General features: G+C 36.5%; 1 protein-coding gene across 2 annotated transcripts in view; it reads right to left on the reverse strand.

The window, feature by feature from the left end:
• Positions 1-966: 966 nt before the first annotated feature.
• The window catches only part of LOC107702692 (homeobox protein Meis1), a 78990-nt gene continuing 65037 nt past the window's right edge, over positions 967-14919 (reverse strand). Inside the window, exons 13-14 of one of the 2 annotated variants that reach the window (XM_016505088.1) lie at positions 6125-6129; positions 967-978 (exon numbers count right to left, since the gene is read on the reverse strand). The gene's annotated coding sequence lies outside the window, so the exon portion shown is untranslated. Of the gene's footprint in view, positions 979-6124; positions 6130-10965; positions 10978-14919 lie in introns of those variants that run through there. The other variant, XM_016505087.1, reaches the window with a different exon arrangement.

The following is a 14919-nucleotide window of genomic DNA, read 5'->3' on the forward strand; positions in this document are numbered from 1 at the left end:
GCCACCGCCACGGTACACCTAAAGCAAAAATGCAGTGTTCACGCTGCAAAAATTGTAACCTGTGATAAATAAATATATACATTGCTTTTTTTTTCTCTCTTCTGCTCATCAAAGCTGCATTTATTTGATCCAAAATACTGGGGAAAAACTGTAACATTGTGAAATAGTATTACAATTAAAAATAATAGTTTTCTATTTTAATATACTTTAAAATATATATGTTTCCTTGATTAATAAAAACTTAAAAGGAACAGCATGTATTCAAAATGTAAATATTTTCTAACTATATAAGCATTTACTATCACTGCTTATCACTTTAACACATCCTTGCTGAATAAAAGTTTTAATTTCTTTAAAAAAAAAAAAGAAAGAATAAAAAAGAAAAGAACAGAAATACTCACCCCACATTTTTGAATGGTAGTGTATTTTAAAGTATATTAAAATAGAAAACCACTATTTTTAATTGCAATAATATTTCACAAGTTTTTTTCTTCTTCTGTATTTTGATCAAATAAATGCAGTCTTGATGAGTGTAAGAAACTTCTTTAAAAAAAACATCAACAATCTTACTGATCCCAAACTTTATATTTCTACCTAATTAAACCCATATAAAGTAGTTTTGGAAGTAAATGAATGTATTTGGGTTGATTCTGTGATATTAGATAATAGTTTTGACTTGAATATATCTAGTTCATTTAGATTTTACCATCAGTGCAGATCAAAATGGTGCATTAATACGATTTGAAACTTCGAAGGTTCGCGTCAGACAAAATGTGTCAGAATAAGATTTGATTGTCAGTAAATAATAAGCTAAATTGTGTCTGTTGACAAAGAAATAACATAAGACGGGTTTGGAAATGGCATGAGGGTGAGTAAATGGTGACATTTTCATTTTTGGGTGAACTATTCTTTTAACCACCGTCATTAGTTTGATGTTGAGAGGTAGAATGAGGGCGAGGAAGACTGCTGGCATGCATTGTGTGGGAGCAGGTGCCAGAAGAGAGGCTAATAAACACCAGCTACAAGCTGGATACTCACTCCAAATAATGTCTTTTGGCCATGGCTGGGCTATTGATGTAACAATCCTGTGTTTCAGTAATGACGCCCATGTTGGGCATCAGTTACGGATCTCTCTGCTGTTGGCATCATCTTTCAGTCGTTCTGCGTCGATCTCACTTTGTTGTCGTTTTGGCTCTTGCCATTTCTTCCTCGTTCTCACCTTGCCGTCTTTCTCTCTTTCTTCTCTCTCGCCGTCTCGCGTCTTCGCTCTGGATGCGATGCAGGCCAATTGGGACTTAATCAGAACCAGATGGACACGGTGTCGAAATTGTCCAAAAGGGTCTGAGAATGTGGGGAGCTGTCAGGCCTGTGGAGAGAGTGGAATTCTTCAGTAATAAAACGTGGATTTATCACCTCTCTACCATAGTCATAGCCCTTTCTGTTAAAAGCCGATAGAGAGAGAGGGAGGCCACTGTCCATTATTCTCACAAAACTCCGGTGCGGCTCCTCAGCAAGGCCCAAACTAGCAGCCTTCAGAAAAGGCGCATTAACCGAGAGCATTCGCGTCCCCTACTGAGTCAAATGAACCTGCTAAAATAGCCGCTTTTCACAATAAGCTGTGTAATTGAAACCAGAATGTGGAGGATTTGATAAATTGCTTGACCCTGTAGGAATGTTAGAGCCGTAAATTTTTAGTGCATTTTGGCTATGTGTTTGGGTAAATGCATGTCTGTTCATGTGTCTTTCGGCGTGTGAGTGCGTCTGTGTTTTTATTATTTTTAATAATAATGGCTTTTCACTGTCGTTTTAGTGAGGGCAAGCACACACACACACACACACACCGAAACCATTGTGGGCCTTAATGCACCTTTCCATTCTAAGATCAAATCAAATGGTCCATAAATCTTCAGAACTCTATGGAGTTCCTTCACGTACTTGCTGGTTTACATTAAAGATCGAAAAATCCTTGGAAGGCAAACTGCATCCAATGCATTTTGCTACATCAAAAGATTTAGGGGCATATTCATGCAAAATGAAAATTGCATTGTTCATATTAAAGGTATGAGATATATAAGTAAAATAAATAAAATTTTCTATATCATAAAAACAATCATTAGGAATTTTAGGAATTCTAAGTGACAAAATAAAATGCTGAGGTAAAACAAAATTAGCTTTATATTTACATTTGTGAACAAAAGGTTAGAAGGTAAATTAAGTAAAATAAAAATTAATTAATTATTTTTTTTTAAACAGATATATGCATGACCTATATACAATATATATATATATATATAATTTTAAAAAATGATAAATTAATTCTTATTTTTCTTAATTTACCTTTATACTATATATAGGTCACGCTTCCTCAATGCCGACCAATCCCGTTCGGGCACTGTGAGGTCAGCTCAGTGTAAACACAGCACACGGCACGATTTATGGCATTTGCTGCGGCTACAACCAGAGGTCTGTATATTTTCACATCATAATTGCTTTTTGCAGCTTTTCAATCACCGAGAGCTCTTTTTGTTTTGTCTCTCACCCTATTCTAAGGACTGAACCATACACAATGGCCCAGGGGTATTTTCACCTCATTCTTAATTCTTAATGTCACCTCACGTCTTAATTTATGCCGTGTCTTTCTTTTTTTCTGAGTCAAGTGAATTGTGCAGCCCTGTTAAAAGGAGCATATCACACGTGAGAAATCGTACCGCGGGGTTTCTCACTTGTTGACAGTAGTTACCTGCGCCCTGGCAGACCCTTGGCCCTAGGATAAAATGGCTTCTATCATGGGCCAGACACATAAATATTTCCCTTTCTATTTTCCAAAATAGCTTTTAATTTAACAAGTTTTCTAGCAGACCCCCCCTACTCCCCTTGGCCTGGGCCTCTCCTTCTGAGGGAGTCTGGGATTAGGGGACGGGCAACTCCCTCTGTCCACACTAGTGTGCTCTGGCCCGCTGACCTCTCCCTTGGGGTTCCGAAAGTCCAAAAAACCTCTCAATCACTGAAGTTCCTGCACGATGGGGATTCCATGTGTAGAGAGCACTTTAGCAACAGAAGAAATAAGATGTCTCTTGATTTTAACCTTGGTTAGCCTTACGTTTATAAAATAGCTCCCTGGTTATGGATTTATTACTGGGGCACAAAATTTTGAATGAAGGGTGGTGGGGGATTTGCATTTTTGTGTGTGTGTGGAGAAAGAGGACCTGTCTCCTCTAGGGACAAATTGATGTCAAGTTGTTCTCTCTGTCAGGATTAAGTGTCTGTTTGCTTTTTGCTCACGTGCAGTTCAATGACAAAAAAAAAAAAGGTCTTTTGAGTAAAAGCATCTCAACGTCATTGCTGTTTTATAAAAAGGATGGAAACAACTACTTCCCCCAATAATGAACATAATGAAAGCCTGTCATCATGTACTCATCCTCTCAGTGTTCCAGTCCTGTTTCTTTCCCTGTTTCTTCCTGGGGACACAAAAGGAGAAACTTTGAAGAGTTGTATTGTCACTCTTTTCCATGAATGGTCAAAGGATGCAAAAGCACAGTGAAAAGTATTATAAAACAGTCAGGATGATTTATGCACGGTAAGTCTTCTTGAGCCATGCAAAAGGTTTATATGAATTAAATGAACTGTAATAAATGTAATAATTTGTGACGTCTATTAATGAATCGTTCTCTTGAGTCAGATCGATTCAATATACTGTTTGATCCAGGTTACAAAACCAGTCTGAATGATTTGTTCATGAGCCAGTTTGAGTTGGTTCTCACAGTCACAGTAGCGAACAGTTCATTTGGGTGGAAGACTTTTAGGGAATGATTACTTAAAATTTAGTCTGTTCCTCCGCAAAGCTATCAGATGACTTCAGGAGACTTATACAATATATATATATAGAATATACTAACAATATGGACCATGTTCAGTGCACAGTTGTGAGTATTTGCTTGTTAGTTTGTTTCATCGTGAACCCAATTTGGTGAACCTAATCAAAAATAAGACTCTTGGCATAAGTGAGGAACAGATAGATGCATTCATGAGAACATAAACACCTGCAACCTGTATAAGATAAGAATCTACATCATGAGTGGGAAAATGAAGAATAAACAATAGAGGTTTTCTTCACAGAAAACAAACACCCTCTCACACACACACACACACATCCCCAGTGTGCTTGTTTTCCAGCTCCTGAAATTCAGCATGCCATAAATCTACCCCTCTGAATACGCCTGGCATGTTTTAAGGTTGCTGTGTCCATAATACCATAGAACATAAGCACACTGCAGTTGATTGGTAGACATAAACATTGACTGTGGCCCGGACACAGTTTAGCACCCTGCTACAATTCATCGGTAAACTGAACTGCTGCTGTAAGTGAAAAATCAAGGTCTGTTATCCCAAGAGTGGAGATGGACTACATCATCACAACAAGAGAAGGGGTGAGAGACAGCAAGGGAGACATTTCAATTCAAATTTTTATATTATAATGTTCTTTTCTACATGTTTTTGCCTAAGGTTACAATGCATCCGTCTAGTTACATTTCTTAAAATGTTTCTGAAAAAAGGCTTCTAAGCCTGTATTTTCCATAATGTGGATCGTGCAATGGAAAAGAAAACCTACACCACAAAGACTACGAGCACTGGCATGAAATGCTCATGATATAATAATGTGGTACACTGTAAAAAATTACCATGAATTTAATGGTAAAAGACTGTAAAAATGCTACAGTAAAAACCTGTTAAATGGTTAACGGTAAATTCCCCTACTATATACGGTGAAAAACTGTATTGGACATTACATGTTTTGGAGATTAATCCGGTTTTTTACCGTACATTTTACGGAATTATTTTTACAGTGTACACTTAAACTGTACAAATATTGGTGTCCTTTTCATGTATAGGAAATTAGCACAACTCACAGGTGAAACTGATGAAGACGAATGATAACACAGTCAGGGAAGAGAAAGCAATTTTTAATGCAACGTCAGAGCACCACATAAATCTCGAACAAAGATGAAAACAAAATAAAACATGACTCAGGCTGATGGATGTTGTTTTTAATGTAAAATCCAGGCAAAAACACCTGGCAGCATTAGACCGGTTTGCCTGTCCTTCTAACCCTTAAGCCAACACCCTTCACTTCAAATAATGCTTTTATCCCGCATCTGCGGAGGTGCAACTCAGGTTACTCATTTAAAGTGCTTATTATTTATCTTCGTGTTGTGTTTTACCCATTGACATCCCATTTAGTGTCGCTGACCCTGCTTATACAAACTCGAATAAATTAAAAAATGTTATAGCGTGTAACACTAACATTCTTAGTTGGATCTCAGGCTAATCCATCACAAAGCCTAACAATAGCCTGCCTCGACTGTGGCACGGCGCACTAAAAGCTTTTATGCTAAATGTGTAGCCTTGTCCAAAGTAAAGTGCGAGGTGTGAGGGCAAAGGGTCCCTTATCAGATGGATTTGTTTCCTTTACATCTAAGTGGAGAGAGATTTATCTTGGACATAAACAGGCTCGGACTGCAGGAACGGAGGTGGCACATCTTCGAATCAGTGCAAATATTTGGGCGTTCTGTTTCTAGCTCTCTCACACATCAGTGAATTTGTCTCTTACTCACACTTCAGCTAATCCTTCATTGGGCTTTCAACATATTGCGACAGGTAGACGTTAAATTACTGTGGAATGGGAAATAATACTAGGACGGAGAATTACAGGGTGTTTATTATTTTAAAATTGCATAAATACAGTAATATATCATATACTATAATATATAAATATATAATATAATATATAAAATGCATATATATATATATATTTATTTTTTTGGGGGGAAATCAATCACTATCAAAATGTTAAATGAATGAATTCATTAATTTTAGAAATATGTACCCTAAAGAGCCATTTTAATTATTTTTCTGCCCAAAAATGGGCAAAAAATACAACACCACAGGAGCAGAACAACAATATATAGCAGCCATGTCATCCATTTTTCATGTTCTCCTCTGTTTTTCAGTTTAAAGGGCTAATGTCTAATGTTTAGTTTAGGGTAAGTAGCCGATGGGCTTCCCGCTGTTACCTGAAAACCTCCACAGCAGAGTGAGTACATTCGTTCTAACTGAATCTCTTGAGGCAGTCAGCCAGTCTGATAGACTACATTGCTCTTTATAAACTGTCTATGGACCATAAACTACACAGCAGAAAGCGTTGCTTTGGGTTATGCAAGTTCAGGATTTAGACCTCTGGAAGCTTCTCTTACTGTAACCAGGTCACTTTCTTCACATAAAAGACATACAAGCAGGTTATTTCAAGAGTTCCAAAGAATGTTCTTATTACTCTCTTACTCCAGAATATTCTTATTCATTTTTTCCCCAGCTGTTCCCAGTTGTGTGTGATGATGCCAGTATTTTGGCATCATGACACCATGGCAGCTAAGTTAGTAATCCAGCCAAGTGCCCATCCCTGTGTTGCCTGAATGGGTGCGCCTTAAAATGCTTGTGTAAAATAAACAGTCCTACTGGTATAAACTTGTGGCCTGTCACATGGTCTAACGCCAGATTCACAGTCAGACAAAATATACGTCCTGTACCCATAAGCTTACACTGAGAGACAACTGAAAAGAAAACAAAACAGATGAATAAATGGATAAATATAAAGATTTTCAAATGAACCAGCCAGCAGGATAATCTATTCTGATGCCTCTGCAATGACAGAATATGTATATAATAAATGAGCACTGTCAATCATGCTAAAAAAAAAGGTCTGCTATAAAGATAATAACAACTTGAAAAGGTTATAATGAGATTGTACAGTCTTTGTTGCATGTCAATGATTTGAAGCTGCACAAAGAAATATAAACGTTCGTGTTTATGATTGTTTTATACGAGTCTGGTGTTGAAATTTGTCTATTTCACCCTTGAGGAATTTGCATTCTCTCTAAATAATAGTTTCCCCGCGCTTGCACGGTGTTTACAAGTGATAAAGTGTGAAAATGGCTCCCGTTGATTAAAACTAAAGAAAAAAACAGCTGCATACCGAAACTTATAATTAGATTTACTTAATGAACATTGCGAAAACATTTATGATACCATCCTGTGGATTTGCCCGTGCATCCTCACTGCAACAATAACAGAGTATCTGTGTCTGATCCACGCACTACGACTTCAGGGAGGGAAAGTGAAAATACGCAACTCCGAAAAACTGACAAGGTGAGAGAGCTTCTTGCTGACATTTTTAACCCGCCACGGATGTGTGGCTGATAATTATGCGCGCTGTAAGGAACAGATACACTCTGGGTGTTACTTTGAAATCGCTACCGGATTTAATTCATCATTAGGACATGGTTGTCTTAAAACGGAGCTTGATGTGTGAATAAACAACTGTTTCATTTACAGCATTACTAAAGAATCAGCCCAGAGCACAAAGACGCCATTTGCACAGAGGAAAAGCAGAACAATGCGTCAAGACAAACTAAACGCCATGTATGTAATTTATATATATATAGCAGGGGTGGCGAACTCCGGTCCTGGAGAGCCGCAGCCCTGCAGAGTACACCTCCAACCCTAATTAAAACCTACCTGCCTGTAGCTTCCTAGTAACCGTTCAGACCTTGATTAGCTTGTTCAGGTGTGTTTGATTAGGGTTGAAGCAAAACTCTGCAGGGCTGCGGCTCTCCAGGACTGACGTTCGCCACCCCTGATATATAGTATGCAGTACAAAAACGTGTGTCTATTTGTATACTATCCATACTAAGAAGTATGCGATCTAAAAGTATATGTATTTCAAATACTAGTACAGTGAAAATAGTGTATCATAGGTGTCTAGATTGTATATATCAGTATGTATATTCAATTTTTGAAGTATGCATTTCTGAAAGCTTTCTCAGATTCATTTTGTCCACAAGTATGCAAAATGGGGTGCAGCCAATGTATTTTGGGTGTCCACGCCACCCCTGATATATAGGCTATACACATACTTTTTTTGTTAATTATAAAAACTTTTTGTTGTCATGTGACAAGAAAAAAAAAAAACAGGAATTGAATAAAACGTTAATAAAAAACGTCCAGGTCAACTGGACTAATCACAAGTAAACCATTAACGATCATTATACTGTATGTGTTTTTTACCTTAAAAAAAAATATTAGAAAACTTTGTAGTAATAATGGATGTATAGACCCACGTTTATTAAAGGTACAAGATTAGTTTAGTACTTTTTATTATTATGGTAACACCACTTTTTTATTATTATTATTATTTTTTATTTTTTTACATAGTATATGCTAAATAGTACACATTTATTTTAAAAGATGCATGAAACCAACGAAAATAGAATACAGATTCTATAGGCTTGACACACTTTATTATTATTATTATCTCATACATCCTTATTTTTCATTCACCTACATACTTATTGTTAGAATTATTTTCCAACTCTCCCCATTTTGGTAAACATTTTAACAACTTCAGATTCATGAACATTCCCAAATCTAAATCTAACCATGATCTATTTATGCACATTGCCTGATAATCACAGCTTAATTCTGTTTTGTGTTTAATTGATGAAAGTTATTATTATTAATGAAACGGTTGCACATTATCATTATTTTCACACATTTTGATAATTAAATCCGCCGATATTTTAATACACTGATTAACTATTTAGTTTTTACCACAATGTAGGGTATTCAAACTGAAAAGAAAGCTATTATATAGGCTACTGTAATTCAGAACTGTAATATTGAATGGTTCATTTTGATGTATCGGGTTTTTTGCCATGCTTGGCTCGTTGTCCATCAGATTCTTGCAGCAAAACTGGCACATCAAAAAGAAACGTTCCCATAGACCGAATTACAGGCTCCGAAAATAAATAAATGAGGAGGCCACTGGCCTCGGGTCAGAGGTTTATCACTCTTCTGCTATGCGAGTGGAATTTGGGACTCTCTGCCTTGTCTCAACTTGCAGCTCACATATTTACCTAAAGCAGTCGTGACCTTTTCACCTTCGGTTCCCAGTCATGTGACACACAGAGATTTTCTACTGTATCAAACGTTTCTCTTTAGACTTAAGCAGTCTTAGAATGGGATTAATAATAAGAATGTTGTTTTCGTTACAAGATTTATGTTTTCTACATGTATTGCTTTGCATAATGCAATTGCATATTAACACTCTTAATTCCCTTTGCATAATTATTTATAATCTTGCCATTGTGATTAATCTCCTCACGAAGGGGTTTCTGCATATTGCGATGAACATTATTATTAATTAAGTGATGTCAGATATATAGGCTATATATATATATCAGGGTGGGTAACAGATATATATATATATATATATATATATTTTTTTTTTTTTTTTTTTTTTTAAATCATTTTTAGTATCACCGTGATTCAGCTAAGCACAAAAGTGCTATTTTAATGTTATCTTATATAGCTGTATATCTAAAAAAATAAGAAAGTAGATTGGAATACATTGATTAAACTAATTGTTAAGAGTTTTTTTTTTTTTTTTTCGTAGGAGCCTGCAAGTTTCTGTTTTAGGCTAGCTGAATAAATAATGCATGCAATAATAGCCTTTAATTATCCTATATGAAATCTGTGTCTATGTTTGTTTAGCCTGTGTACGTTGCTATTTGTAAAATACTGTATTACTTTACTTCCTTGATCGTACAAAAGTTCTCATAACTTGATAGGTTCTTTTAGTTTTGCTCTTTGAATGTGTGTTGCGTTTATCTTTCGCCCCTAACAGCAGATGCATCGTACTTCACTGTCTCACCGGGATCAAAGCGACGAGAGAACATAAGTGGTTATTGTAAGCGAAACATAATACCTCATAACATAAAAGAGAGCGGAGAAATGATGCTGCTGAGTGCGTTTCGGCATTCATCGGGACTGTTGGGCAGGTGGGGGTCGGTGAGCTCTCATTAAAGCCTAACACACAACGGCTATTATTGGATCGGATCTCACCAGGTGAAGATGGGAGCCGAGCTGGCGCACCTTTCACTGACATCCGAGGTTGCTTTACCGGCTCTTGTCCTGCGTAAGCCGCGGCTGTGCTGACCTTGATAGTGATCGAGGGAGAAAGTGAGAGAAAGGTTCAGAGATACTACGCGGTTCTGTTGCACGATGTCCGAACTGTAGCATAGCAGCGGTCCTTCTACTTTACCTATAAATACTTCTGCCATCTAAACAGTCAAATAAGCAGCCTATACCGAATTTTACACGAATTAATAATAATAATAATAGCCTAATATCTGTGTAAATAAACAATAAACACAGAATGTAACATCTCTTACAGTTAGAGACACACACTGTTCCAACATAAGCGTCATTGTATTTGCAGGAACAGACTAACACGCACGTCTTGTGGAATATCTGCAATCATATCTGACGACAACAGCTCTTCTGTGCCATAACAGAGCTAAGAGCTCAAGTTATGCATCAGTAAATAAATATATCGATCGTATATTTTCAGTGCTGTTGCCGCAATTCAAAACACTTAACAAAACATAATGACAGTAGCTTAAAAATTATTGAAAATAAAAAAAAAAGAACATGCATAGCCTATTTAATTTATTTTATGTTTACAAGGCATTTGGTGTTCACTGACTTTTTATTTAAAATTATGAATTGCATTTTATGTTAAAATATTAGTTTATTTATGTACTAATTCAATGCTTTGCTGTCTTTATAGAGATACGATAAGCAATCCTAATTTCTCTTAATGTGTTGCTGCATCAGTGGGAATGCTCGTGTTGTCCGTCCTTCACGGAAATGGGCGCATTTGTTTGATTCGTAGGCTTACCAACCTCCCTCTGAAAGCTGAAACACGATATTATTAGGCCTACTTAATTTGCCTGCTTCGTGTTGGACTCTACTTCTTAAAGCCACCAAGAGCAATTTGTTAAAAACATGTCACTTTGTGTTTTTAAATATATTTTTCGGGTCTGTTCTAGCACAAACAATAAGTAAATATTCTTGCCTTGAGTCCTCATAAACAGTCTATTCCAAACATTGTTACTTAGTTTTATGTTGTGCTGTTATTGCACGCGATATGTCTTTTAATCCACGTAAACATGTTAGAATTTAGTCGAATTATGTGACTTAGCCTAATTGTTCATTATTTTTATGCTGTTTGCTTCCACGAGATTACACAAAAACACGTTATTTCCCTTTAACACACACACACACACACACACACACACACACACATATATATTATATATATATATTCTTTAATTGTGGAGTACGAAACTGTATAATAAGCGCTTACTGAATTGAACGGACAATAAAGCAATCCTGCATCCTCTGGCCCCCGAATGCAGCCCGCTTTCATTGATCACCCCCTTATGAGATAATGCAATTACAAACATCAATAAGGAGCTGCGAGGGAATCATTACGTGGTGACAGTGATAGATGATAGTGCAGAAAATAGCGCGTTTCTCTCCAACAATCCTGGAGCCCAGGGGCTTTCAGGGGTGGGCGAAGTCACCAAGGAAACAGATGACTTCCAAAATGGCCCTGCAGTTTTGGACACTCCATCTCTTCACTCCAGACTTCTCTCTAGTAGTCCACCAGCTGCCAAATAACATTATTGCATGTGGTAACACGCTTGCGACCTTAGTGAAACAAAATTGCACTTTTATACAGACATATCAGGCATCGCGGTTTCTCACAATTCCGTCTTTTTATTGGTCTTTCAGTTTTATATAAATCGACCTGGCTGTTTATATTCATTTATTTAGGCTATGTTTTATGTGTTTTGAAGTTGGCCTGGTGTGATTGCCGAAATGTGCATTCATTTGTCTTCCGAGTTCTTCGAAACAGGTGACATATAGGCTATTTACTTTACATATAAGCTGTAAAAAATAAAATGAATGCTAAATATATTAGCTGAAATGTTGCTTAGGTTATTAAAACACTTTACTTCTGGCATTGTTTGCAAGAAGTGTCTGTTCTGACATAGCCTATTTGTAAGTGTACAGTGATTTTAATATTGCTGTTGTATACAATAAGTAATACATTGTGGGAGTGTGTAGCCTAAATGTAAATGAAATGATTACTTTTTTTTGTTTGTTTGTTTTTTCCAGAATTAAAATAAAATAGTAGCCTATTACAAAAATAAAATTACAAAATTAAAAATCAATCACTGACACACACACACACACACACACACACACACTTCACGGAGTGGACATAACCCTCTAAAATATGACCAGTGAATGGAGAGTGAACCATATTTGCATCTGCCACTGCTACTGCCGCGGCGTGCTGCGAAGACACATGACCCTTTGTGAAAGTTTTCAAATTGAAGCAAAACGACTTGAATACAGAGTACAGATGACAGAAACATGCAACAGCACAGCCCATGCTGCTCTTTATGGGAGGCAGAAAGTCCTGTTTGGGCACCTCTGTGCTTATGGAACAAATTTCTTTCAGTCATTACTCACAGAGTTCAGTATGTGGTCAAAGCCAGACAAAAGCTTTCTTCTTTTTTCTTAAACAACAGATGGAAAAGGCGTCGTCCTTATGTCTTTTACTGGAGATACATGAAGAAAATCAATAATCATGTTCATTTGCAACAGTCACGAAACGCTCATTAGGAAACTTAGGCTACCTACTCAGGGAACTAACAGAAGAACTAACCGAGAACCGATCTTTCTAATGTTTTGTACAGTATGTAGGCATGATTCCTGATATCTTTATTAAACTACATAGATTTGATTAAAGGTTTAGCTGTGCATTGGCAGTATAAAAATACACGCAATGCTTTATTACACGTAGCCTATTATTGTTACACATTAGCCCACGTATTAAAATAGTTAATTACAACAGCAACAACAATAAACAATGGGTTCTTCAAAAAAATACGACATAGGTTATATAGCCCATTGTTCATTAACATTAGCAGCTGATAACATGAACACATTAGGCCTAATATACAAAGCGTGCCAAAAACACCAAAACACTTTAATTAGCCTATTTATTTTTAGGCTTGTTGTTATTATTTTTACACACAATTATCAAAATTTGTATGCATTTTAGTGGGCTACTTTACTATTTCAGTCCATAATAAATATCTGCGTAAATGTCAAGATATAAAATATACATGCCCCTTAAGGACAGTTTCCCAGATCCCCTAAAGATGGCAGTCAAACATGGGATTTATCTCCGCCCGTGTCTCCAGAGCACCGAATGGCGAACGGTTGAGGAATTCAAATCTGAGGAGCTGAAACGGTGTCATTAAAACATCGCCTGTGTTCCGCGTTGCTTGAGAGCAAAACATTCAGAAGAAAAGGTAATAAAAATACAATGGCGATAGAAAACCGAGGGACGGGTTTAAGAAAGGGAACTTATTGATTTATTATGGGAGTGTAGTTTAACCTGGCATCACCCATTTTGTTATAAGCTGGGTAAATTTTTCCAGCATTCACCCAAGAATATACCACGTTTCCCTGTCGTGGTCGTATCGAATCCATCGTAAACATACATTTCGATTAGTTGTGTCTGATTTAGAATTATTTAAACGCTCGGTTTTAGCCGGTAGCTTAGAAACTGTCGTGGTCTGGATAATGCCGTTTCAAGCGCTCTTTACGGAGCCATTGACTGAGTGAAATAAGGCGTGAGGGGGAACTAATCTTCCCATTTAAGTGTTTGTGGCAATTTTATCTAAATGAATTTTAATGCTAAACGGGGGATAATTCTTCTTTTATCCGTCCCTCCACCTCATCTAGCCCCCCGTTTGAGCCTCCTTCGAACGGGCCGCACATTTGTTGCACATTAGCAGACGTACGAGAGAAAGTTGAATATGCAGCATTTAGACAAACATTTCAATCTGCTTGCTACATGTTCTTTCTCAATATATGTGATATATGCTGTCCTTTTCTTATAGTTGGACTCATCTTGTGCATTTAGAGCCTCGTGTTCAGACCATGTTACCACTCAGTGAATGAATTAGCCTACAACAAACAATTTGCAATTACATGCAACTCATAAAATAATAACTTCCTGTTCATTTGTGTTACTCAGAATTTAATTACTCTGTGGACACTGCTGAAAGGTTGTGACCCAAGAATTTTAGATGGGATTAACATGTAGGTCTAGTTTATAAAACGTTAAAATTACAATCTGTAAGTGATTTATAGACTCATAGAATTTGATTTAAACACCTACATAAGATCTAGGTTTATGGTCTTGATATCTCAAATTTGAACACCTAGTTAATAATTTGGAGTATTAGATCAGGAGGTTTAATTTTGGATTAATTACTAAGGGTGGCAAAAGCATGTAATGCATGTTATTAAAATTAACAAGAAAAAAACCTGCAAATCAAAGTAAAGTGAACATTGGCTAATGAATAATAGAACCATTTAGATTTTTTAAAAGATATTAAAAAAAGTTAGTTATGTTGGATAATGATTTAAATATTAGGTTAATCAAAATGTGTTAATGAGAAACAGAGAACCACACTGTTATTTGGTATCTGAAAACATTGTGGAATTAAGTTACCCAAAATATTTAAAGGATTTGTAGTATTTTGTGAATGTCAGCCATACAAAACCTTAATGTTTGGGTCAGTAAACAGCCTCATATAATGAACCAGTCCTATGTAAAATCAAACCAGGCCTGGAAACCACAAATATATGAAAAATTGTTCCCCCTCTTTTTACACAAAATTTATTCATTTACAATGTATACATAAACTCTTCAAAATTCAAACAAGTGATAGCAACACGTTAAACCAACATCCCCAAAACAGGTTTGCTTAATCAAAAGCATATATGTATCCCAAATCCCATTTATAACTTAAACGTGAAAGTTTGATGGGCTGGCTTTACACACACACACACACACATGCTTGTTCTTCACATTCAGCTTCTCACACGTCCAGTAAAGGTAAGTGAAAATAATTTGATTTGGGGGCAGTTCCA

Source organism: Sinocyclocheilus anshuiensis, unplaced genomic scaffold, assembly GCF_001515605.1.
Source record: "Sinocyclocheilus anshuiensis isolate Anshui unplaced genomic scaffold, SAMN03320099.WGS_v1.1 scaffold6, whole genome shotgun sequence".
Lineage (NCBI taxonomy): Eukaryota > Metazoa > Chordata > Actinopteri > Cypriniformes > Cyprinidae > Sinocyclocheilus > Sinocyclocheilus anshuiensis.